This window comes from Oncorhynchus masou, chromosome 4 (assembly GCF_036934945.1).
Source record: "Oncorhynchus masou masou isolate Uvic2021 chromosome 4, UVic_Omas_1.1, whole genome shotgun sequence".
Taxonomy (NCBI): domain Eukaryota; kingdom Metazoa; phylum Chordata; class Actinopteri; order Salmoniformes; family Salmonidae; genus Oncorhynchus; species Oncorhynchus masou.
The window spans coordinates 3,474,420-3,499,059 of NC_088215.1; the positions used below are offsets into that span (position 1 = coordinate 3,474,420).

Below are 24,640 nucleotides of genomic sequence, written 5' to 3' on the forward strand. Positions count from 1 at the left end.
TGTCACAATGTAGAATGTTTTAACATTGTAGGAGTATTTGAATGATGTCACAATGTAGAATGTTTAAACATTGTAGAGGGAGTATTTTAATTATGTCAATGTAGACCCCTGAACGTTTCCCCCTGTTCTATTGATTTCAGAGTGATATGGATATGAGCTTCATCAGTAGAAACATCTTTGTACTTTGCTCTGTTCATCTTTCCCCCAATCTTGACTAGTCTGCCAGTCCCTGCCATTGAAACACATCCCCACAGCATGATGCTGCCACCACCATGGTTCACCGTAGGGATGGTGCCTGGTTTCCTCCAGATGTGATGCTTGGCATTCAGGCCAAAGAGTTCAATCTTGGTTTCATCAGACTAGAGAATCTTGTTTCTCATGGTCTGGAGTGACTTCCACCTGGCCACATAAAGGCCTGATTGGTGGAGTGCTGTATAGATGGTTGTCCTTCTTGAAGATTCTCCCATCTCCACAGAGGAACTCTGGAGCTCTGTCATAGTGACCAGCGAGTTCTTGGTCACATCCTTGAACAAGGCCCTTATCCCCTGATTGCTCTGTTTGAAGAGTCTTGGTGGTTCCAAACATCTTCCATTTAAGAATGATGGAGGCCACTGTGTTCTTGTGGACCTTCAATACTTCAGACATTTTTTGGTACCCTTCCCCAACTCTGTGCCTCGACACAATCCTGTCTCGGAGCTTTACGGACATTTCTTTCGACGTCATGACTTGGTTTTTGTTCTGACATGATCTGTCAACTGTGGGACCTTATATAAACAGGTGTGTGCGCAAATCATGTCCAATCAATTGAATTTATCGCAGGTGGACTCCAAGTTCAATCAAGGATGATCAATGGAAACCGGATGCACCTGAGATCAATTTCGAGTCTCATAGCAAAGGGTCTGAATACTTATGTAAATAAGGTATTTCTGTTTTTCACTTTGTCATTATGGGGTAATGTGATGTCATTATGGGATATTGTGTGTAGATTGATGAGGAAAACATTATTTAATCCATTTTAGAATTGGGCTGTAACGTAACAAAATGCGTAAAAAGTCAAGGGTTCTGAATACTTTCTGAATGCCCTGAATATGCTGTTGGTTTACTGTTAGAATAAGTTGTATGACTACACCAATACTGTTAAAGCGACGATGCATAGACCTAGAAAATGCATGGCCAACCTTGCTGCTACAGATCTAGCTACTGGATGTGCAGGTTTCTGTTCCAGCCCTGCACTAACACCTGACATTGTGCTGATTATTTGGATTAGACACTATTCAACTATTCAGTAATGTATTGTTTTGGAGTCCGATGGATGTCTAAATCCACTGCCCATTTCCACAGGTGTTCTTTATGATAGGAAATAAAGTGGTGATTCACAGAATGAAGTAGTGTCTTTTTGGGTCATTGAACATTCCCTTTTTGTCTGTTTTATTTGGTTGTTACTCTAATTTAGTCTGATATTGCACAATCAATGTCTGGCTGACAGTGTGTGAACTGAGCCAATCTAGTACCCACAGAATTAATGTTGTGGATATTTAATTCTGCTACATTTAAAATGTATTTCATCTTTATTTAACTAGGCAAGACAGTTTTAAGAAAAAAAATCTTATTTACAATCATGGCCTACCGGGGAACAGTGTGTTAACTGCCTTGTTCAGGGGCAGAACACCAGATTTTTACTTTGTCAGCTCAGGATTCCATCCACCTACCTTTTGGTTTCTGGCCCAATGCTCTAACCACTAGGCTACCTACCAGCCCATAGGTGTGTCCAATGCAGTCATGATGGGATTAGTATTGACCTCAATGACATGTCCAATGCACTTGTTAATGTGGTTTGTAATTTCGATACTGAAACAGGATTTGCTAATCCTCCCACATGGTTTCCATGTTGTTGATGTTTTCTCCATTTGAAATGATACTGTTAGAAATAGGGAATGACCTCACATCTGAGATGTGTGTGCTAATCATTAGTTAATAACTTGAAAGAAAACAAAAGGCTGATTGATACTGATCAGTGTGTGGGTTTTCTTTTTCATCAGACAGTTCATGAGGCTCATAATGAGGCTTATCTAGAAGAAAAAGAAACGCACACCTATTAAGACGAGGTGCTGGCTAGCGGAATAGAAACTTGAAAATAAAAGAGAGCCGCACACTCTAGGAGCTCAGATGCAAAAATTCAATACCAACGTGTCGACATCCAGGCTGTCTTCATCAGGGTATAATCACAAACACTGCGGGATGACTTGTTTATATAGTGTCAAAAGACACAGGTGTCTGTAATCATGGCCAAGAGTGGCCTAATATCATTGGTTAATAATCAAGTATTAAAATGTCATACAAAGAACAGCATACAAACAAATGGATAGCATACGATCATAGATTAATTTGACTACACAAGTTTACAAACAATTACAACGGCAAAGTCACAATAATCACAAGAATGGCTTAAGATCAAAGTATACGTTGAGACCAAAGGGCGCAAGGGTCTTTAAATTAAAAGGGAATTGTTCACAAACATTGGCACATCCTAAAATCCGATGATAGTCTTGGTAATGTGTTTTCGGACCTTCCCTTGGTCGTATTCTCGCGGGGCAGAAATCACAGAGACCAATTGGTAAACTCTGATTTACCACCCCAAGATATTCCTGAACAATGTCTATTTGCGCCCCTACTGGATGGAAATTACAAATGTAATGGCTGTGCTTAATGCAATGGCACTTATAAACGTCGATCCTTCAAACACCCACCCACAGGCAAATCGATCCCAATAAAAGGTGTTATTACGTGCTCCACTAAGGCAGTTATTTATCTTATAACTTGTCCTTGTGGTAAAAATTATGTAGGTAAAACAAAGCAGGAATTAAAACTACGTATCTCAGAGCATCGTAGCACAATTAGGTGTAAAAACTTTACTTATCCAGTTGCGGCCCACTTCTTGGAGGCAGGCCACTCGATTTTGTCTCTGCGTTATATTGGCATCGAACATGTCACCCTCCCTAGGAGAGGGGGTGACCTTGAAAATTCATAATGAGGCTGACCATGTTGAAGAAGACCAGATTAGACTCATAATGAGGCTGACCATGTTGGAGACCAGATTAGACTCATAATGAGGCTGACCATGTTGAAGGATACCAGATTAGACTCATAATGAGGCTCACCATGTAAAAGCAAACCAGATTAGACTCATAATGAGGCTAACCACATTGAAGGAGACAAGATTAGACTCATAATGATACTGACCATGTTGAAGGAGACCAGATTAGACTCATAATGAGGCTGACCATGTTGAAGAAGACCAGATTAGACTCATAATGAGGCTGACCATGTTGAAGGAGACCAGATTAGACTCATAATGAGGCTGACCATGTTGGAGACCAGATTAGACTCATAATGAGGCTGACCATGTTGAAGGATACCAGATTAGACTCATAATGAGGCTGACCATGTTGAAGGATACCAGATTAGACTCATAATGAGGCTCACCATGTAAAAGCAAACCAGATTAGACTCATAATGAGGCTAACCACATTGAAGGAGACAAGATTAGACTCATAATGATACTGACCATGTTGAAGGAGACCAGATTAGACTCATAATGAGGCTGACCATGTTGAAGAAGACCAGATTAGACTCATAATGAGGCTGACCATGTTGAAGGAGACCAGATTAGACTCATAATGAGGCTGACCATGTTGGAGACCAGATTAGACTCATAATGAGGCTGACCATGTTGAAGGATACCAGATTAGACTCATAATGAGGCTGACCATGTTGAAGGATACCAGATTAGACTCATAATGAGGCTCACCATGTAAAAGCAAACCAGATTAGACTCATAATGAGGCTAACCACATTGAAGGAGACAAGATTAGACTCATAATGATACTGACCATGTTGAAGGAGACCAGATTAGACTCATAATGAGGCTGACCATGTTGAAGGAGACCAGATTAGACTCATGAGGCTCACCATGTTGAAGGAGCCAGATTAGACTCATAATGAGCCTCACCATGTTGAAGGATACCAGATTAGACTCATAATGAGGCTCACCATGTTAAAGCAAACCAGATTAGACTCATAATGAGGCTAACCGCATTGAAGGAGACAAGATTAGACTCATAATGATACTGACCATGTTGAAGGAGACCAGATTAGATTCATAATGAGGCTGACCATGTTGAAGGAGACCAGATTAGACTCATAATGAGCCAACCATGTTGAAGGAGAGCAGATTAGACTCATAATGATACTGACCATGTTGAAGGAGACCAGATTAGACTCATGTTGAGGCTCACCATGTTGAAGGAGACCAGATTAGACTCATAATGAGCCTCACCATGTTGAAGGAGACCAGATTAGACTCATAATGCTGACCATGTTGAAGGAGAGCAGATTAGACTCATAATGCTGACCATGTTGAAGGAGAGCAGATTAGACTCATGTTGAGGCTCACCATGTAAAAGCAAACCAGATTAGACTCATAATGAGGCTAACCACATTGAAGGAGACAAGATTAGACTCATAATGATACTGACCATGTTGAAGGAGACCAGATTAGACTCATAATGAGGCTGACCATGTTGAAGAAGACCAGATTAGACTCATAATGAGGCTGACCATGTTGAAGGAGACCAGATTAGACTCATAATGAGGCTGACCATGTTGGAGACCAGATTAGACTCATAATGAGGCTGACCATGTTGGAGGATACCAGATTAGACTCATAATGAGGCTGACCATGTTGAAGGATACCAGATTAGACTCATAATGAGGCTCACCATGTAAAAGCAAACCAGATTAGACTCATAATGAGGCTAACCACATTGAAGGAGACAAGATTAGACTCATAATGATACTGACCATGTTGAAGGAGACCAGATTAGACTCATAATGAGGCTGACCATGTTGAAGGAGACCAGATTAGACTCATGAGGCTCACCATGTTGAAGGAGCCAGATTAGACTCATAATGAGCCTCACCATGTTGAAGGATACCAGATTGGACTCATAATGAGGCTCACCATGTTAAAGCAAACCAGATTAGACTCATAATGAGGCTAACCGCATTGAAGGAGACAAGATTAGACTCATAATGATACTGACCATGTTGAAGGAGACCAGATTAGACTCATAATGATACTGACCATGTTGAAGGAGACCAGATTAGATTCATAATGAGGCTGACCATGTTGAAGGAGACCAGATTAGACTCATAATGAGCCAACCATGTTGAAGGAGAGCAGATTAGACTCATAATGATACTGACCATGTTGAAGGAGACCAGATTAGACTCATGTTGAGGCTCACCATGTTGAAGGAGACCAGATTAGACTCATAATGAGCCTCACCATGTTGAAGGAGACCAGATTAGACTCATAATGCTGACCATGTTGAAGGAGAGCAGATTAGACTCATAATGCTGACCATGTTGAAGGAGAGCAGATTAGACTCATGTTGAGGCTCACCATGTTGAAGGAGACCAGATTAGACTCATGATCAGTGGTGGAAAAAGCTCCCAATTGTCATATTTGAGTAAAAGTATAGATACCTTAATAGAAAGTTACCCTGTAAAATACTACTTGAGTAAAGGTCAAAGTATTTGGTTTCAAATATACTTAAGTATCAAAAGTAAAAGTAGGAACAATTTCAAATTCCTTATATTAAGCAAACCAGACGGAACAATTTTCTTTTTTCTTTATTTACGGATAGCCAGGGGCACACTCCAACACTCACACATAATTTACAAAAGAAACATTTGTGTTTAGTGAGTCCGTCAGATCAGAGGCAGTAGGGACGACCAGGGATGTTCTCTGTTTAGTGAGTCCGCCAGACCATAGGTAGTAGGGATGACCAGGGATGTTCTGTTTTTGTGAGTTCGTCAGGTCAGAGGCAGTAGGGACGACCAGGGATGTTCTCTGTTTAGTGAGTCTGTCAGGTCAGAGGCAGTAGGGACGACCAGGGATGTTCTCTGTTTCCATCAGACTCTATTCTAAAATATTATTTTATTTTTGGAATGTAGTGAAGTATAAGTAAAAGTTGTCCAAAACAAAAATAGTAAAATAAAGTACAGATTCCACAAAACAACTACGTCAGTAGTTCTTTTACTTAAGTACTTTACACCACTGGTACTGTTACAGCTGCTCTCTCCTTCTCAATGCCATGAACTAAACCAGGTACTGTGTTACAGCTGCTCTCTCCTCCTCAATGCAAGGAACTAGGTCCAAATCCCTATCCTCTGTGGTTTCCCCAACCTAAACTCACTGAGATGAGGTCCAAAGCCCTCTCCTCCAAGGTTTCCCTAAACTCACTGAGATGAGGTCCAAAGCCATCTCCTCCACGGTTTCCCTAAACTCACTGAGATGAGGTCCAAAGCCCTCTCCTCCACAGTTTCCCCAACCTAAACTCACTGAGATGAGGTCCAAGGAGGTGAAGTCTATTAGAGATGGTTTGGTTAACCACATCAGTATCCTTGCCTGAAGACTTGTTAGGTTTCCAAGCACTTTAATTTGTTGTCCATGTTTCATGGAAAGAGACAGCAAAGTTAAGCCCAGTGTGTACCAGGTGGACAATGGGTTTGATTCAGACCCTGTCAGTGTACCAGGTGGACAATGGGTTTGATTCAGATCCTGTCAGTGTGCCAGGTGGTGTAGTAGAAAATCGGATCAAATACAACGCATTACAGAACTTGTGAAGTCAATTCGGCTTTTTAATACAAGAATATAGCAAGCCGGGAAGGTCCATGGAACACACTCCACTTCCCAGAGCCCCGGCTCCAGTATTTATCCACATATTGCATATGAGCCCATCCCAAATGCAAATAAAGTTACATTCCAATCCGTGCATCCCGCTTGTTCAGCTCAACAACACCCATACCTGCTTTCCGTCAGATTATGATGATAAGACCCTTGCCTTGTTCTTGTATTTAGCTAAAAGCATTCTTTTGTTTGTGGACTATCCAGGATCAGCAGACTATGTGTCTCCTCAGTTTCTAGCATGTCCAGCTATACTAAAAATAGTTTACATTCCTCTATTTTACAGCCCTATGCTTTGGCTCTGTAATTAACTCTGTGTCCCTTTTGTGTGTGTGTCTTCATCTCCTTTAGCTTTAGGGTGCCCAGCTGTTCTGGTCGCCTTCACTTCATATGGCTGTCTAAGATCAAACAGACTTGTATCTCCCCTGTGATGTGATTGATATCTGTAATCCATCAGTTGGTCCTTTGGCTGACCCCCTCCTTATACAACCTCTGACCTTTGTATGTCCAGCTGGACTAGGCTTCTATGTGTCCTTCTCTTCATGTAGTCTGGTTTTAATGTTCAGCTATTCTGTACATCTTATGCATTTGTCTATGTGTTATATTTGCTCCCACAATCCCCCCTGTGGGGCTTACTAGCCCCATAATAATACAAATATAACCATAGGATGGTGAATGAGAATACCTGTGATAGACAATAAAACAGAAAAACAGAGTAAAATACATATACCAACTGGACCAAACATCTCTAGTATTACATAAGAGTAAAAGATCCAGTTAAGTATAGAAACAAACAAAAAATAACAAAAAATAACAAAAAATAATACATTACATTTTGTTGAAGCATGAGCAAAACATAACCTCAGGCAAGGCTATCTTAGTTTATGTGAAAAATAAAAAATATTTCAAAATAAAATTGACACAACATCATTCTAAATTGAAGCTATCAACATGATCCTCCCTCTCAGACACCTCTCCAACAAACATGATACCAACCTCTGTTAAAAGATTAAGGACATGGTCCATAGACACTTATAACCAGGATATCCCACTGTTTCCTACATGCTTTTAAATTTAACCTAGTATCTAAAAGGCAAAACTAACTTTTAATTAAAAGAAAACCCAGATATATTCATCGATATACCTATAAAAACATTCAACAAAACATACAAAAACACAAGGCCGTAAGCAAAAATAGACCCTACATAGCACCTCTTGTACTTACTACGGAAATGACCCTTTTCGTGGATACGTATCAGTTGACTGTCCTATGAACTTAGAATGTCAGCATATACATGTAAACCATCCTTATGAAAACCCTGGCAAGTGTAACCACCTCCAGAGACAACTCCATACAGGCAGTTTGGATGACCAAACATCCAGAAACTATCCACAATACCTCTGTCTTGATAATTTAGCATAATAAGAGATGGCGCAACCTGAGTTATTTTACCACACAACCCTCTTTTATTCCTCACCAACCCTTTATCTTTATTTCTACGAACCCCTGCAGTCTCTAGTACCCAAATAGTATCACATTCTATAGTGGTGTTACCTACATCAATACCTTCGGTGTTATGGCTGTAAAAACATTCATATATTCCTTTAATCACAGTCTTTCCATCTAACAAAGGCCCATTTAATTCAGTTCAAATGTTATAGACAGCACAATCCTTGTCACCCAAACCAATGTTGTTCAACACAGTCCTGCCTCTAGTTCTCCCTCGAGCAATCCTACATTCTATGTCACACAAAGGAATGTAGTATTTTCTCTGAACATTGAACATTTTATATTTAACACATTTCTTCAAATGATGCAGGTTCAGGTACATTCGTTTTTCACCACCTCTTCCTGTGTGATGTCATTGAACGATTCTGAGTCTGATACATCTATATCTGTCATCTTGGCAATGTTCTCGTCTTGAGGTAAGTCATTAGAGTTTGAAAAAAAATTCCAAATCTCATTAAAAAAATCCCTTTCGTTCTGATGTGTCAGGTGTCTCTGTGGTTACCGTGGGCTGCTTGGTAAGAGCAGTGGTCGTCACAGCAGCCGCCACCATTGTCGTCATTGCTTTGGTTGTCACAAGCTGTTCTTGTTTAGGTGCTGGCGTAAGACCCAATTTAATATATTTGTAACTGTTTCCTTCACTCAGTCCTGATATTGTAATTTCAACTACAAATTCTTCACCTTCTACTGGAGTTATCTCGTTCATGATAAACTCCCACTCGTCATCATATTTGATTAATGCCAGGTCACATCCTCGGAGGTCCCAAACAGCTTCTCCCTTTGTTATATGATGCATCCATCCACAGAGTGGCTTCTCCGGTACAGGTTTCTTCTCCCATACAGGAACTGTCCTCTGTTCCCCTAGTTCTGTTAGAAGTTGTGGCGGAACATGAAACTTAAACCTATCAACAGGTCCTGTCTTTTTACCTCGTTCAACAGGTTCCTCTCTTCTCTTCCTGCTTTTATCATTTATCTTGATTGTGAGTGCGTGCATTATCTTCCTATTGTCCTCAGTTGCTCTTACTCTGTCATTGTCACTGTTCTTTCGTGGTCCTAATTCCAATGGTTCATTATGGAGATCAGGTAAGAGCTGAAAAGTCAATTGTGGGGAAATCCCCAGTCCTTTCATCTTGTAAGATGTCTCCTTCTGCTCTTGGTAAGGCTTCTCCTCCACTCTCTTCTCCTGTTGTTCCCTCCTCAGGCCGAACTGAGCCTCCATCTGGGAAGACTTCCATTTCCGGGAAGAGATGTTCCCATTCTTTAGGCGATACCTCGTGATCCCACTGTAGAGGGCTTCCGTCAACAGAGTCTGCCCCAACAAGTATATCATCAGGAGTAGCAGACATGTTACCTCCCCCACTTCTGGGCTTTCTGGCCATACTGGAGGAGGCTTTGGTTGTTTGTCTCTTTTCTTTTCAGGCTCTTTTCCCCTGGTGCTTCTTCTGGGTGCGTTAGTTGGCTCACTCATCGTATCTTGGCTTGGTCTGCCATTTTCTTGATTCCTCTCTGGCGTTTTGATCGTCTCCGCTGCTCCTGCTCCCTCCGGGGTCCCCTCTGGTGAATCAGCATCCTCTGTGTCCCCATCTCTGTATGGTTGTGTCCTTTTCTCCGTCTGGACTCAGGTACAGTGGTTTAGATGATACCACGTCTTGCTTCTTTTCACTTGGACGGCCGTGATTGTGGCTGCTGCCACCTCGTAGGGTCCTTCCCTCCTCGGCTGATCCCACTTCCTTCGGAATACTCTCGAACGTAGACTGGATCTCCTGGTATCACTGGGAGAGGTCCTTCTGGTCCCCTTGGATCATCAGATGTGGAACCTCTCGTCCTGGTTCAGGTTTCTGCCTTCTTTCTGTGGGGCATTCATACTTAAAGACTTATGGCCTCTGTTCTATGATTACACCATACATTCTCTTACTTCCATCACTCATCACACAAACTGACATTCCAGCTGAAGCTGGAGAACCCTTCTCCATCTGGTTTCCTAAACAAAAGACTTAGAAAACAAAAAACACAACATAACAGTATTGACAATGTTATGTGTTATGCATGACTGTATTCATAAATACTGAAATCTAAGACCATGACAATTCCCACTCTCTTCACCTGACTCTATGCTTCCAGGATGTGTTTCTGCTGGACTCTACAAAAATGGAGGCCCTAATTAGCTTCCTCATGCTTTTATCCAGTCTTCCCCTTTCAGCCACAGGTTCTGAGAGGTGTTCCCAAATCATGTCATTTTTTACTTAGTTCCCCACTTGCTCTATATCAACTGATAAGCCTGTGCATAACCTTTATCAAAATTATTTCTTCTTGAATTAATTCAACACTGAATAAAACTACCATCTATCCTTATTCACATGATACATTATCAAATAAAACAAATAACCCCCAAACTCAACCCAGTATGTCTACAGTGGAATCTAGTTTCTCTCTCTCTCTCTCTCTCTCTCTCTCTCTTTTTTGTTTTGTTTCACGTCCTCTGTCATGGTGTTTTCAAGCTCACCCATTATTCAGCTGGACCTTACTTCTTGTGAAACTTATGCACCCATCAAAGAGAGACATGACGATCTTTACCACTGCAGGTGCTGTGAGAGGTATATCCCCAGCCTGGTGTATGTTGATGTACACTCAGTCTCCAGAATTCAGCCCATGCCCTTCCATCTGGCGTTTTATGTGCTGTCTTTTCCTGGGGGCATACACACTAACACGTGGGTTATTTCCTGACAACAGACTTTCTTCATATAGCAGGATCACTAAATTTTAATTTTTAAATAACAGCCCTATGTAAACATTCTGTTATGTAAACATTCTGTCTCAAATACCTGGCCTCTTGCCACAAAAATATTCATAATGATAGCCAAAATATGGTCCCTACAACACCTGCTGTAAGAATAATCAGTCAAGTGTCTTCCAGTTGAAAGAACATCCAATCCTAACAAAACTAAGTCCTAAGCTTCTCAAACTTTTGCTCTAGTGTTCAAAATGCCACTACTTATTATTTTTACCATAATCTAGGTGTGTGTAATGTTCTATTTACTTTTAGAATTGTCCCTATATTTTAATTGTCCCTACAAGACCAACTGTCCTTCCTTATCTGTTAACTATCCCATAGGTCACATCCTATCCTAGAACACCATTTACCCATCCCCCTTTGTTACCTGGCTCTGCCCAGGCAACAACCTTGCCTACTCTTAAACAATGATTTAGGTAAAATTAGTAAATTATCCTTATCTGACATCATCATGTAGGAGCCCCTTTTAATTTTCCACATGTCCAATTCTCCCTTTAATAGTCAAGTTCAGTGCTACATTAGACATATTAAAGAACCCTTAATCCTTAAAATCAAAATTAACTTGTGTAATTTAAAACTCATAAAATAAAAACTCATAAAATTCCATATTTGAGTGTGCCTCTTTAAAATACCTTTGCACCAAAACAAATAATCCTAACAATGGTTTTAGGTGTATATACTTGCAGACCTGTTTTAACGTTTATGGCCTCATTCTCCCCAAGATTATAATCCCAGGAAACATCCAAAATTGAGACACCTAAACATCAATATTCCCAGAAGAACACAACACTCCTAACTAGCATTCACTATGCTAATTCCGATTCAGAAACTCAAAAGTGAACTATAAACTAAACCTAATGATGATTCCCCTTTAACTCAAATCATTAATCATAAGTTTTAAACAAGGTCAATGTATATGATTACTTAAATGAACATGCTATCCTTAGATACAATTAACCCGATAACGTTATTGTATTACTTCTTCCCCTCTGCCGCAAATGTCGTACATTTCTCAGTGTAAGAAATCCTAATCCCAGATATTTAATAAAAATATAAACGCGTTTTTCCTTGGCTCCTTCAACTCACATATTTTAGATAACTTCCATCCGTCCTGGTATGAAGAATCCTACTTAAACACACCAGAACTAATGCTTAATTAAGTTGAATCAACTCCTAGAATAACCAGTCTCATAGGAATCAAACAAGTAGGTATATGGACTTCTGAAAAGTGACTCAAAACAATAATGCACGCATTTTCCTTCTAAAAGACACGAACAATTTTCTCCGGTACCCCCAGTCCGTGGCGACAACAGTGCCTCGCGAGTGATGTCATCAACAAGCGCTCAACCTTGGCTCAATCCGTAACGACTTTCAATGAATTGTTGGCTGTCTACAGCAACAGTATTTCGGGTTCGATGAACCAACCCTAATTTATCACATCTGTTGAATCCTGAACTAGAGTTTACAACATCAATCAACATTTCTCATCTTCCAATTCGCCAAATGTATTTCGATGGGCACAAATATATCGTAATTATTTCCCTGTTATTATTCAGAGCATTTTAATTACGACTCTATTCCCAATATATTATTCCCAACAGATAATTTAGTGAACAGACATCACTTCACCCTTATTTTAAGTTGAATGAGTTAGTCTTTCAATTTGAACCAAACAAACTATTTAATACGTTCAGTTTATATCTTATACCAATACTAGTGACTATAACTTTCTCTGCAAAACAATTTAATTACCACCAAGAACTCAGATATATTTTTAATTAACGCCTCGGCTAGAACGGAACCCTAGATCGCAGTTTGTAAGACTGCTCCGCTCACCACTATAACAGCAATGCTATGAACCTGACTGAGATTCTCCGCAAATAGACCCATTTTACAGTTATCTATAGTTGTTTATCCAGCATCTGGACAACAGAAAATAGTCCTAATTTAAACGCTCAAACTTTTCCCTCAGTTAGGATTTACCCAAAGACCATAACCCCAGGGAACTGATAATTTCTCCTATGAACCCATGTTAAAATTAAAATAAACCAATTTGAATAACTAGTCAATTAAAAAAATAATAGAATTTCAAAGTGATGGTACACGCCGTCCCAACCTTCGCTCTCTCTCCCCCGCTACTCTCTCCTCTTCCATCCTATCATCTCTTCCCTCTGCTCATACCTTCTCCAACCTATATCCTGATTCTGCCTCCTCAACCCTCCTCTCTTCCCTTTCTGCATCCTTTGACTCTCTATGTCCCCTATCCTCCAGGCCGGCTCGGTCCTCCCCTCCCGCTCCGTGGCTCGACGACTCATTGCGAGCTCACAGAACAGTGCTCCGGGCAGCCGAGCGGAAATGGAGGAAAACTCGCCTCCCTGCGGACCTGGCATCCGTTCACTCCCTCCTCTCTACATTTTCCTCCTCTGTCTCTGCTGCTAAAGCCACTTTCTTCCACTCTAAATTCCAAGCATCTGCCTCTAACCCTAGGAAGCTCTTTGCCACCTTCTCCTCCCTCCTGAAATGATTTAGATGCACTATTGTAAAGTGGCTGTTCCACTGATGTCAGAAGGTGAATTCACCAATTTGTAAGTCGCTCTAGATCAGAGCGTCTGCTAAATGACTTAAATGTAATGTAAATGTACACTTTGAATAAAGACTGGTGTTTCTCAATCATTTTATAATTAACTCCCACCTGTTCCAACAATTTCTAGTGAAGTTGATCAGTCTTCACGGGAAATTCTTAGGATCCAGGGCATTTGACACCATTAAAATGTTTCCACTCTCCTTTCTTTAGAAACAACTTAAATATATTTTCAAAAACATTTCCATCCTTCTGCATACCCAATTTGAAACCGAACTGAAAACCCATTGAAAATGTAACCCCTTTTTTTCTGGAAAAGAAATGTACATTTCGTTAACATTCACCATGCCACCCTCTAAATCAGCAAGCCAACAGTAACACACATACCAAAATCCCCTCACTTTTCCCGAGCATGCGACAAAAGCTCCAGCCATGCACAGAACGCACAATTCCTCCCTGCTCGGCCATCTGTATCCTACCCTTAGAAATTGAAAACACCCATACACTACAATTTGCTCTTCTTCTTAACTAATTCTACCACGTTTGTGATTTCTCATATACGTTTATTTTCCGTATTTTGACGCCAATAACAACTTCTCCACGCATTCAATCACCATTAAAACCCTAGTAAAACCTACTCTATAATGTCTACAACTGTATTACTGAGTATTACAGAAGCCTTAATGTCTTATTCTAGTACAGCACCTCAAATACCACTATGTTTTTATCTTTGCTTATACTATTACTTTAACTTTATTCCGTGTATTAAATCCCATTTCTTATTTATAATATAATGCACTTTCTTATCTCTTTATTTATCCGCTTGCTATTTTCTCTTTTAGCCTATTTTACTATTTAATTCCTGAGACTGTTTTTAAATTGCAGCTTCCTATTTCGTTTACAGGGCTCGTGATACTTTTTAAATAAATGTTCTTGACTTCTATTTTCATGCACTTTTCTTACTTTATTCTTGACCGCCTAGATTTATTTTAACCAGTATATTTTAATCTGTATATCTTTAAGTTATTTCTTCCTACTTGGCATTGAGAGTTAAATGCGCTCTCTTTCTCAAATTACACTTAGTTAACTGTCAGAGGTCAGCGCATTCCCAGTTGGTCACAGACACACAGCCTGTTCTTCCTCTTCTTTCTAATCTGCTCATTCATCACAAAGAATTATATTACCGCATTCATTCAATCCCTTTGTTTTTTACCTAAAAACAAAACAGTTTATTACCTTACTTAATTCACTTCCTCTACCTAAACTGGTATTATCCTATAGGATTTTTCACTCATACCCTTCGTTTTTACCCAAAAACGACCTATAGTTTATCCCCTAGCTTAATACACTTCCTCTACATAAACTGGTATTATCCTATAGGATTTTTCACTCATACCCTTCGTTTTTACCCAAAAACGACCTATAGTTTATCCCCTAGCTTAATACACTTCATCTACATAAACTGGTATTATCCTATAGGATTTTTACGACATGACGAGACTACTGTCTAATCGGATCAGCTTGTCTTCATATCCTATTCATCCACCCCGTATTGATCTTTATTCTACGTTAGAGCAATATCGTGGCGCGACCTACTGATTTATAAAGCCCCCGTTTAGCTAGGCAGAGCGTTTTATAATCGTGGCGCGACCTACTGATTTATAAAGCCCCCGTTTAGCTAGGCAGAGCGTTTTATATTCGTAGGATTTCCTTTTTCAGTTGAACGTTGCACAATCAGGCTAACGTTTTCCCCGTTCTAAATATTCGTCCGTTTCAGACCTCTTTCATAGAGCGGTATCCACGAATATTTCTCTATCTACTCATTAGTAAAGTAGCCTACCCATACAGACCTTCAGATATATATTTTGAAGCGGTATCGCAGGATTTCCTTTTTCAGTTGAACGTTGCACAATCAGGCTAACGTTTTCCCGTTCTAAATATTCACCCGTACAGACCTTAATTTCAAAGCGGTAGCCATGTGTATTTATTTTCTAAATAATCATCCGTACAGACCTTTTCCTTGAAGCGGTAGCCATGAATATTTTATCTATATCTCACTACTTATTTATTTTCTAAACATATAAGCAGACAGCTGTAGCCCTGTGCCTGATTCCAACCACTCAGCCAGAGAGCGCAACACACTCGCACCCTCCGAGCACCCGACACCAGCGAAGTTCACAGCCCCCGCTTACTTACAAACTAAACATGCATACACATTAGTATTTATACAATTCCCAAGCTTATATACATGCATGCAATTCATTGAATTCAAAAGTTCTTTCGTTTCTATGGTTTTTTAGGAAATTTGAGAGAGAGACCTACTTGACGCTCCCCTTGCTGCTACAGGATACTTTGTGGCAATCTACGCAGACATTTCAGCTTACCTTGTTCAAAGCTGGGTGGCCACCCTTGTCTCGCCAGATTGCCAGATTGCCCCAAAGATCCCACGGCCAGCGAAGAACGTCTTCAGTCCCTGAAACTCCTGGCAAGCTCGCCAATATGTAGTAGAAAATCGGATCAAATACAACGCATTACAGAACTTGTGAAGTCAATTCGGCTTTTTAATACAAGAATATAGCAAGCCGGGAAGGTCCATGGAACACACTCCACTTCCCAGAGCCCCGGCTCCAGTATTTATCCACATATTGCATATGAGCCCATCCCAAATGCAAATAAAGTTACATTCCAATCCGTGCATCCCGCTTGTTCAGCTCAACAACACCCATACCTGCTTTCCGTCAGATTATGATGATAAGACCCTTGCCTTGTTCTTGTATTTAGCTAAAAGCATTCTTTTGTTTGTGGACTATCCAGGATCAGCAGACTATGTGTCTCCTCAGTTTCTAGCATGTCCAGCTATACTATAAATAGTTTACATTCCTCTATTTTACAGCCCTATGCTTTGGCTCTGTAATTAACTCTGTGTCCCTTTTGTGTGTGTGTCTTCATCTCCTTTAGCTTTAGGGTGCCCAGCTGTTCTGGTCGCCTTCACTTCATATGGCTGTCTAAGATCAAACAGACTTGTATCTCCCCTGTGATGTGATTGATATCTGTAATCCATCAGTTGGTCCTTTGGCTGACCCCCTCCTTATACAACCTCTGACCTTTGTATGTCCAGCTGGACTAGGCTTCTATGTGTCCTTCTCTTCATGTAGTCTGGTTTTAATGTTCAGCTATTCTGTACATCTTATGCATTTGTCTATGTGTTATATTTGCTCCCACAGTGGACATTGAGTTTGATTCAGACCCTGCCAGTGTGCCAGGTGGACATTGGGTTTGATTCAGACCCTGTCAGTGTACCAGGTGGACAATGGGTTTGATTCAGACCCTGTCAGTGTGCCAGGTGGACATTGAGTTTGATTCAGACCCTGCCAGTGTGCCAGGTGGACATTCGGTTTGATTCAGACCCTGCCAGCATGGCCAGAAATGTATTCCAAGGTCAGTAATTTATAACCACAGAACCACCACAGACCTTTCATGTGTAACTAAAAACACCTAAGTATTAGATTCACTGCCATGGTCTAGTATGTCACTGCCTCAGACACCATTCACAATGCTGGCTGAGGTACCAGTAAAACATGACATATTATTTTCCAATTGTAAAAAATGGTTTTATCTCAGTGGGCTTTTCTATTGTTGAGGAATGCAGGAAGTGTTGTAACAGAACTGCCTGATAGGTGGGGGAAGGGAAGCTGCTCACTGATTGGCTGTAGTGAAAAGAGTCCCTCCAAAAATCTATCACTATTCCAAACTGACATGTCAAATTCTCCCCCAAATCTACCACTACTATGCTAAGCCTCCACAGACCCTGTGAACAAATAATTTAACATTCAAATATGTCATTTTAAATATCTCAATTCAATCCAGCTGTGCCTTTTTAACACAGACAGCTGTTCCTGCTTTAGATGTTATGTCTTTGTACAGATCTAGGATCAGTTCTCCTCCACAATGCATATACAGTACCGGTCAATTGTTTGGACACACTGTCGTGGAAATGTCCTGTATTTACCAAATCATGAGAGCAAACCACACACAAGTCAGAGTTAGTTATCACAAAGTCCATCTTTAATTATATGAGCTCCATCACAACCCTGTGAATCTCAGATCAATTCAGTGTCTATAAATGAATTCTCTGAGTCCCTTACACATTGCAACTGAGATCCTTTATAGCAAAGACACACATAGCCAGACAGCATTGGCCATAATTTATCATTCAGCTTTGTCTCTATGTTCTTTTCTCAAACTCAGAACCATAAAACAAATCCTCATATATCACACAGGCATATATCATACAGGCATATATCACATCCACCCTATCTTGACAAGATCACAGAGACACATTGACTGGCACACAGACATTGTGGAGCCAAGAGATACACGCTTGACCTCTCCCCTCTCTCCGGCCCAAGTAACTTAGTCCTGACAGAGAACAGATAACTGCAAACCCGGCCACAGTATTATACAAAAATAAACATTCTGATGAGAAGTAACTTACAAACATTTGATAAATATAAAACATCTTTGTTTTAAACATCTATGTTACCAACTAATTCTGATTATTCCCCAACAACACCTACAAATTCAATATTTATTCTTTATTTTAACTATTTTCTACATTGTAGAATAATAGTGGAGACACCAAACTATAAAATAACTCATATGGAATCATGTAGTAACCAAACAAGTGTTAAACAAATCAAAATATGTTTTAAATTCTTCAAGTTCATTATTTTAAAAGGCTAATTGATCATTAGAAAACCCTTTTGCAATTATGTTAGCTCTGCTGAAAACTGTTGTTCTGATTAAAGAAGTAATAAAACTGGCCTTCTTTAGGCTCGTTGAGTATCTGGTGCATCAGCATTTGTGGGTTCGATTACAGGCTCAAAATGGCCAGAAACAAATAACTTTCTTCTGAAACTCGTCAGTCTATTCTTGTTCTGAGAAATTAAGGCTATTCCATGCGAGAAATTGCCAAGAAACTGAAGATCTCGTACAACACTGCGTACGACCTTCACAGAACAGTGCAAACTGGCCCTAACCAGAATAGAAAGAGGAGTGGGAGGCCCCAGTGCATAACTGAGCAAGAGGACAAGTACATTAGTGTCTAATTTGAGAAACAGATGCCTCACAAGTTTTCAACTGGCAGCTTTATCAAATAGTACAACAACAACAGTCTCAACGTCAACAGTGAAGAGGCGACTCCGGGATGTTGGCCTTCGAGGCAGAGTTGCAAAGAAAAATCCATATCTCAGATCGTTTAAAAGAAAAAGGATTAAGATGGGCAGAATAACACAGACATTGGGCAGAGGAAGATTTGAAGAAAGTGTTATGGACAGACGAATATAAGTTTGAGGTGTTCGGATCACAAACAAGAACATTCATGAGATGCAGAAAAAATGAAAAGCTGCTGGAGGAGTGCATGACGCCATCTGTCAAGCATGGTGGAGGCAATGTGATGGTCTGGGGGTGCTTTGGTGGTGGTAAAGTGGGAGATTTATACAGGGTAAAAGGGATCTTGAAGAAGGAAGGCTGTCACTCCATTTTGTAACGCCATGCCATACCCTGTGGACGGCGCTGAATTGGAGCCAATTTCCTCCTACAACAGAACAATGACCCAAAGCACAGTTCCAAACTATGCAAGAACTATTTAGGGAAGATGCAGTCAGCTGGTATTCTGTCTATAATGGAGTGTTCAGCACAGTTACCAGATCTCAACCCTATTGAGCTGTTGTGGGAGCAGCTTGACCTTATGATACTTTAGAAGTGCCCATCAAGCCAATCCAACTTGTGGGAGATGCTTCAGGAAGCATGGGTTGAAATCTCTTCAGATTACCTGAAGAAATTGACAACTGGAATGCCAAAGGTCTGCAAGGCTGTAATTGCTTTAAATGGAGCACAATCATTATTCCAATTATAAATGATTATTTATTACCTTGTCAACGTCTTGGCTATATTTCCTATTCATTTTGCAACTCATTTCATGTATGTTTTCATGGAAAACAAGGACATTTCTAATTGACCCCAAACTTTTGAGCGGTAATGTAGGTTCAACAGGTTTGAGCAACACAGAATTTAGAACAGTTTGAAGACGTCCCACGCGGCCTAGATCGTGCGCAGCGTAGCCTTTATGTCATCTACTAAACCACTGACCATGTTCGAGAGCATGAAATCCATGCTGAATTGTGGGTAATTGGTGACTGGCTTATAAATAATAATGAGTAGTTATTTATGATGTATAGTGATTTGTAGATCAGTCAGTTGGGCAGTCGCCTGCAGTGTCGAACAAGCCCAATACCAAACCAATCAGGTGGTTGTTCGATGAAATGAATCTCCAGAAGTCATTGATGACATGCTGCTGAAAAAGTGATACAGGCATCATCACACTGTTTTGAAGTTTACTGCTTAGCGATTTGGACGCACGCCTCGTAGCTCCGGTATCAAACGTAACATCCTACCGAAAAGTTGACCAAACAAAAAGGAGCAAGCAGGTATGATTTTCTCATTTGTTTTGAGCCCACGGCAAGAAGGCACCAGAGCCTACCATGCTAATGCGTCCCCACTAGATAACACAACCACACAGTACATGGAAAGCATGAGGTGTGGCTGACATCTGCAAGTTTGAGCCAGCTACCAAGTTGGAAAACAAACTCTGTAGCATAGAGTAGATACTCAATATGACGTTGAGAAAAAGTGCATTGTGGGTAGTTTAGAAGATATCTGGAAATAAGGGAATAAATATGTAATGACGCAAAGACATAACTGTTTCTGCTTATAGGTAACCAGATCTTCAATACAACTAAGTTACTAAGGCTTCAACCACACTGTTTTGTTACACTGGTGAGAAAAAACTCATGCTTCTTACACTTTAACTTGTTGTCTGAAGATAAAAATGTACATTTTACTCAACTGCGTTACCCACTCCAGTCAGCAGATGGCGGTCTGCGACTTTAAGGTTATGCTGTTATTGTGATTACAATCTAGTGGACGGAACACTTCTTTCAACAGCAGCAACAGTTAGTCAGCCACCTCAGTAGCTTGCTCGACAAAATAGACAAACCAATAAAGCTCTTTAGACGCTTTAGTGTATATTAGCCACTGTGCTTTAAACCCACTTCTGTCGTCGAGTTAGATATCTGATTTAATTTCATATTTACGGTGTTGGTATTACTTAGCTAGACGGCTGGTCAGGTTATTTTAAGATGCGTTTGGGAAACTGGGCCCAGATATCCAGTTTCCTCCTCTTCTTTCTCCTTTTTCGATGTAACAGTCATCTCATTCTCCTCCTCTTTCACTCCATAAACTGCATCCTCCTCCTCTTTCACTCTGAACGCGTCTTCCTCCTTTCACAGAAACGGCCTCACCCTCTACTTGTTTTACTGTGATATCCTCCTCCTTTAGCAGGGGAATTGCTTCGTGACCGCATGGTCGGGGATGTTAGCTAGGCTAATGCTAACTTAAGGCGTCCGATGGTTCTAACGGTGAACTTAGCAATAAGATGGTTTTGAGAAACTGTTCCCTGATTAACACTAGTAAGTGCTGTCTTAAAAACAGAGGCACAAACTCTGCAGTTGTTGAACTGATGCTTGGTGTTAAAGCGGAAATCTGCAATTGCTACATCCATATTGTGACTTTTAAATAATTTATTTATAGCCATTGATTCTTGAAGAATATAACACATGCCTCATGAGCTTAGTTCAACTGTTGTACCCCATCAGAACCCCAAATAAGCTTTTTTTTACTCCAATGTTTAGAAACAATATAAACACTGTATAGCCTCAACATGGTTAAAACTATAATGTTGTTATCATCGATGGTCAGTCCTTGCCTCCATAGGTCTGTCTATGAATGTTGAAAGTAATTGCATTTCTCCAACCCCATCATCATCATCTTATTACCAAAACAGTGGTGGAATGACAGATTTGTTATTGTTTGAACTGCAGATTGCTGGGTTGTGTGGGTTTTTTAAACAACAACAAAATGGCTGCCCAGAGGCTTGGTTTGGTCAACAGCTGAGAGATGGGGGAAGGAGAAATGGATTCACTCTCAAATTCATAGAGAACGCTATTGTAGCAACCGTAATCCAACACCTAGCAACCTCGTCAAGAAGTTCAGAAATCTTGGCGTAGCAGTTATAAGGTGTTGGATTGACAGTTCCTGGACCCAGGTTTGAGTTCAGCTCAGGACCCCCCACCCCCCTGAATTCACTACACTATGAATACAGGGACTGGCCATCCATGTGGTCAAAATTATCGTTTTAAACAGATTTTGAGGTTATATAGAAAATTCTAGAATTCATCCATGATTTCATAATGATAGTTTAACCAGGTTTCTAGGATATATAGTATATTTTATAATTGCCAGTGTAGATTTCCTTTGGGGATCAAATTATTAGAGCTGTTGATAAGTCATTGTATCATATTCAGCCAATTTTTTTTTTATGCCATTACATTAAAGGCAAGACATACCTAGATTCAATTAAATTCATGAATTGGTTTGAAACCTTTGTTTTAAACCATTCTCAAAGTTGGTGCCTTGACGGATTTGTAAAAAATGATTTGTCATGAAACACTTTTTTATTCATTTAAATGTAACCTTTATTTAACTAGGCAAGTCAGTTAAGAACAAATTGTTATTTACAATGACTGCCTACCCTGGATGACGCTGGGCCAATTGTGCGCCGCCCTATGGGACTCCCAATCACGGTCGGTTGTGATACAGCCTGAATTTGAAGCAGGGTGTCTGTAGTGACACCTCAAGCCCTGAGATGCAGTGTCCGCTGCGCCACCTGGAAGCCCCAAAATCATGTTCTAGTGCTGTCCCCAACAAAAATATATCTTGATCAACCAAGAGTCATCTGTTCTTTCTACCAATCGCCCCATGTGTTTTTATAAAATCAACGTACGGGTTGATGTTTGGCTCTGAATATGTTTGGCTCTGAACTTGTCTGATGCTTTAACCTGTCTGGCACCAGTGGGATAGTAGCGTCCCACCTCGTCAACAGCAAGTGAAAGCGCAGGGCGCCAAATTCAAAACAACAGAAATCCCATAATTAAAATTCCTCAAACATACAAGTATTATACACCATTTTAAAGATACAATTCTCGTTAATCCAGCCACAGTTTTCACCATAAATGTTTGATAATGTCCATTTATGTCCAAATAACTTATATATTTGTTAGGGTGTTTAGTACACAAATCCAAATGCTCGTTCAGGTCCAGCCGAACGTCGGACAAAAAGTTTAAAAAGTTGTATTACAGTTCGTAGAAACATTTCAAACTTAGTATAGAATCAATCTTTAGGATGTTTTTATCATAATTCTTCAATAATTAGGGTGTTTAGTACACAAATCCAAATGCACGTTCAGGTCCAGCCGAACGTCGGACAAAAAGTTCAAAAAGTTGTATTACAGGTCGTAGAAACATTTCAAACTTAGTATAGAATCAATCTTTAGGATGTTTTTATCATAATTCTTCAATAGTGTTCCAACTGGAGAATTCCTTTGTCTGAAGAAATGCAATGGAACTTAGGTCGCTCTCATGTGAAATGCGCGTGACCAGCGTGTGCCTCTCTGCCAGACACCTGACTCATTCAACGCTCATTCAGTCCCACTTCACAGTATAAGCCTCAAACCAGTTTCTAAAGACGGTTGACATCAAGTGGAAGCCTTAGGAAGTGCAACATAACCAATATCCCACTGTCTCCAATAGGCGCTGGGCTAAAAAAAAAAACTACAAGCCTCAGATTTCCCACTTCCGGTATGGATTTTTTCTCAGATTTTCGCCTGCCATGAGTTCTGTTATACTCAGAGACCCCATTCAAACAGTTTTAGAAACTTCAGAGTGTTTTCTATCCAATACTACTAATAATATGCATATATTAGCATCTGGGACAGAGTAGCAGGCAGTTTACTCTGGGCACCCTATTCATCCAAGCTACTCAATACTGCCCTACTATCAGTTTAAAAAAAATCATAACTTTATTGACAACACCCAAATGCATACTGTCAATAACGCGGTTCTTAATACTGTAGCAAACATTATATTAAGCAGGACATTCAAGTTAGCCTTACAATTATAATCCAAAGTAGTGTGAAATGCAGTCATATGCAACCTGGAAATGGAGGTTACTCCCCTGAGTGTTCCCCCATTCACATTCAGAATAGTTTGTGAAAATCAAAATCTTTGCTCACCATTTTTGCTCTAATCAGATATAGTACATCCTTAACTATTGGTTTCCTCATTAGCAGGGAGGAGTTTCTACAACAAGATATACTACATCCATAGCTAGTGGTTTCCTCATTATCAGATATACTACATCCATAACTAGTGGTTTCCCCATTACCAGATATACTACACCCAAAACGAGTGGTTTCCTCATTAGCAGATATACTACATCCATAACTAGTGGTTTCATCATTAGCAGATATACTTCATCCATAACTAGTGGTTTCCTCATTAGCATGGAGGAGTTTCTATAATCAAATTGCCTGTGCATTGCCTTCGTGCCGCAATTTTAGGAAACACAGAAAGGGGCTTATATTGGAGACCAAAAGTCGTCTGGCACACTGCTTAGAGTTTCAACAACACAAATAATTTATTTCTAGCCTACAATCATCGATGTTACTACTAAAATATGACTATTCTCGCTCATTTTAAGACAATTGTAACTTTCATTACAGACTTCAATTGTTGTACAACATCATGGCTACACTGTTGGCATCACCTTTTACACTGGATTTCTATTGTTGTGGGACTTTAACCATTTGTCTGACTTTGTTGTTCACACAGGAGAGAGACGTGACTATCATGGATCCTCTGGGGAGCCTTCAACATCCTCATGATGCTGAAGAGGCAGAGAAGAGTCTCTCCAGATCAGAACACCTCAAGAAACACCTGCAGAGATCCATATGGAAGAGAACTCACTGCTGCTCTGACTGTGGGAAGAGTTTCACCTCATCAGCCATTAAAAATTCATCAGAGAATCCACACAGGAGAGAAACCTTATGCTGT

General features: G+C 40.2%; 1 pseudogene; it reads right to left on the reverse strand.

Annotated features, from left to right (window-relative positions):
- LOC135520267 (zinc finger protein 239-like) overlaps positions 1-24,640 on the reverse strand; it is a 467,619-nt pseudogene that overhangs the window by 61,082 nt on the left and 381,897 nt on the right.